Source organism: Sinocyclocheilus grahami, unplaced genomic scaffold, assembly GCF_001515645.1.
Source record: "Sinocyclocheilus grahami isolate Dianchi unplaced genomic scaffold, SAMN03320097.WGS_v1.1 scaffold226.1, whole genome shotgun sequence".
Lineage (NCBI taxonomy): Eukaryota > Metazoa > Chordata > Actinopteri > Cypriniformes > Cyprinidae > Sinocyclocheilus > Sinocyclocheilus grahami.
Window position 1 is genome coordinate 1,261,694 of NW_015505405.1, and position 3,719 is coordinate 1,265,412.

Sequence of the window (3,719 nt, forward strand, 5' to 3'; positions counted from 1 at the left end):
TTAACCCCAACTCTTTCATATGGGCGAGAACGACATCTCGATGTCAAACCACCGTCTGCTCCGATTGAGCTAGAATCAACCAATCGTCTATATAATTTAGTATGTGGATGCCCTGGAGTCACAGTGGAGCCAGAGCAGAAGCATCCACACACTTCATGAAAGTTCGGGGTGAGAAGGTTCAACTGACGCAGATCTAAAATTGGGCACAACCCCCCAACCTTCTTCGGAACAATGAAGTACCGGCTGTAGATCCCGGATTCTCTGTTGAGAGGAGGGACCACCTCGATGGCCTCCTTCCTCAGAAGGGTATTTAGTGAAAGTGAAGTGAAAGTGACGTGTGGCCAAGTATGGTGACCCCATACTCGGAATTAGTGCTCTGCATTTACCCATCCAAAGTGCACACACACAGCAGTGAACACACACACCGTGAACACACACCCGGAGCAGTGGGCAGCCATTTATGCTGCGGCGCCCGGGGAGCAGTTGGGGGTTCGGTGTCTTGCTCAAGGGCACCTCAGTCGTGGTATTGAAGGTGGGAGAGAGCGCTGTACATTCACTTCCCCCACCTACAATCCCTGCCGGTACAAGACTCGAACCCACAACCTTTGGGTTATGAGTCCGACTCTCTAACCATTAGGCCACGACTTTACTTCTTGTTCTAACACCAGAGCCTGCTCGGGACCCACTACAGTGGAAACGATCCCGTTGAAATGAGGTGGAGGAGAACCAAACTGAATTCTGTAACCTCTTTCTACAGTCTGCAGGACCCATCTTGAGATATTTGTCAGAAGCTTCCACGCTGCCAGAAAATCTACTAAGGGAATTAGTCTCTCGAGACTGACCTCCGGTGTAATAGGAGACCTCCTCAGAAGTAGCGAGCTTCCCAGATCTGTGCTGTTTTCTGGCGGACACTGAGGCATGCGCTCGCTGGAGGCCACTGTGCCCTGAAGCACCGGCGATGGCAAGGTTAACAGCTCGGCCTCCTGAGGGCACTGAGGTGTACACTGCTCTTCCCCAGCGGGGGCTCCCCTCAGAAGCCCTGGGACACAAACATAAGGGCTTCTTGGATGAAGACGACTTAAAATATTTAAAATTCTTCTGCTCCCCTTGCGATCCCCATTGACGTGGGGGTGTACAATTCGCGACGCTCACTTTCTGCACCTCTCTGTACGAGAAGCGGGCACACGGCTAGGGCTGCTCCCATCCAGCAGTCCGTGAGCCCGAGAGCGGTGAGGCAAGAACCGCTGAAACGCCGCCGCTTGTTTACAAGCCTCCTGAAACCTGTCGACGACGGAATTGACTGCGTCGCCGAACAGGACAGAAGACGCAAGTGGGGCGTTGAGGAGGAAGACCCTAGGGCTGCCATAGACTGATTGCTTTGGCGGTCTCCTTTGTGTCACGGAGAGACAAATCAGCAGTTCTACAAAGTTCTTTGATGTCATCAGATTTAACTTCCTCGCCCACATCCAGCTCTTTCAGCATGTCTGCTTGGTACGCTTGTAAAACTGCCATAGTATGAAGGCAAGCCCCAGTCTGACCTGCTGCTGTGTACCCTTTGCCCACCAGCGCTGATGTAGTGCGAAGCAGCTTGGTGGGCAGTGCCGGGGCTTTTAGAGATGATGCCACACCGGGAAACAGATAACCCGCGAGTGCCTGTTCAACCCGGGGCATCGCTCTATAACCACGCTCACTTAGTCCCGTAACGTTGCTGTAAGCAATGAGTGAGGGACTAAAGAGGCGGGCCAAGAAAGGTCTCGACCACGATCTCGACACTTCAGTGTGGAGATTGGGGAAAAAGGGTAAGCCCCAGCATGGAGGGGGCGGCTTAGACCTCAAAAAACACTCATCTAATTTGATCTTTGAGGGTTCAGCCTGCTTCTCGGCGGGCCATTCAAGATTTAACTTTCGAAGAGAGCCCTCCGGGAGTGAAACGTCCGCAGCGAGAGGTGCTCATAGTGCGGACAGTCAGCCCCCTCGAGAGCTGACTCGGCGTGCTTCGCTCCGAGACAAACAACACAAAGGCACACAGCCTAAAATGTTGGTTGCCTTTATCACCCCCTTTATCAGTTTTGTGCTTAGACTTTGGCATTTTAGCTTTCTCGTTTGAGAAAGTGACAGACAACGGTAAATAAGACATACACACACAGAGCGCTTCGCTGAATGTCGCTGTCTCCTCCGCACATGCTTTTATAGCTTCCTGGTCACACGTCACCCCGTCCGTGACGTCGCGTCACATTACACACACTATTCAGAGTGTGGTCACACTGAAGGCATTCCCGAAGCGTTCAACGCCTCGTTCCTGAAGTTTTATTCATATTTACAGGTGTGAATGCAGTTACTAATGGAAATATTTATTTACTTTTTCCCCTCCATCATGACAACAATTATACCTTAGTAATTACTTGTTTAAAAAAGTATACCTACTTTTATTTAATAGAAATTTAAATTATAATAAATTTTCATTCAATTCTCATTTAAATCATTTATTCTTTTTATATTATATCTTTATATAATTCCATAGTTACTTCTGTTATCTTTGGAATATGGTTAAATTACACTGCTGAATGTACTGACAAGTATTTAATGAAGAAGTACAATTTACTTAAATATTTCTATTAGAATTTGTCATGTATTTAAATATATTTAGTACAATTACAACACATACTTTGTACGTTGAAGTACAAATTAAAACTTTTAATTTGACATTAGTACAAAGTGCACTTTTTAGTATGAAATGTTCTCTCTTTAAGGACACTTAAGTGTCCTTTTATTTCATAAATATTATATTATCTGCAAGTACATTTTTTTAAATATAATTTTAAGTTTGAAATACACTGCAAGTGCACATTCGGTACAGTTAGGCACATATTGTATATATGAGATTTATTAGTGATATTGATCAAATAAATATAATATTAAAGCGAACATGCAGCAAATGTACAGGTGAACTTGAACTAGGTGCTAGTCAGAATGTGTAACTCCAAAATTGGTATAAAATAGAGCATGGAGCCTGCAACACCAAGGTAATGTTTTACCTCATGTTTTAATCGTCAACTAAAATGGTATTTTTGTAAAAACTGTCATTTAATCTCAGCAAAATATGACAAAACATTGACTAAAAGGTCCAAAGACTACAATGTGGCTGTTTGCTATGGTTATTCAAACGTGTATTTTTTATTTCTTTTAGAAAGTATTTTTGAAATGGTCACACTATACTTTTTATTCTATTTGTGTTATTATTGGTTTGTTAAACAGAGATTGCAACACTTCCTATTAATTTGAAGTGTGTGTTGTAATGTTTATCTGCTGACCTTTCGCAGCGAGAGGTTAGGCTTCTGGAGATTCTATCAGCATGTGCTGACAGCACTGAATCCTGGGTAATGTGCTGCGCATGGAGGATGTGACATCATCACTACCCCTGGCTTTATCTCTCAAAGTTAATCACTTTGGGAACATTCCAGGAATAACAAGTGCACCTGCGTGTGTGTGTGTATGTGTGTGTATGTATGTGTGTGTGTGTGTGTGTGTGTGTGTGTGTGTGTGTGTAGCAGTGACAGTGTGAAACGAATGTGTGTGAAAGTAAATTGTTAAATTGTGTCACACTGAAGAATGTAGCAGGTTACTAATGTTGTAATATTTTAAGAAATCTCCTGATATTTAAAATGGCAATTAAAAAGACAAATTGGTTTCAAGTTTTTGTATTAAATACTCAAAAAAAA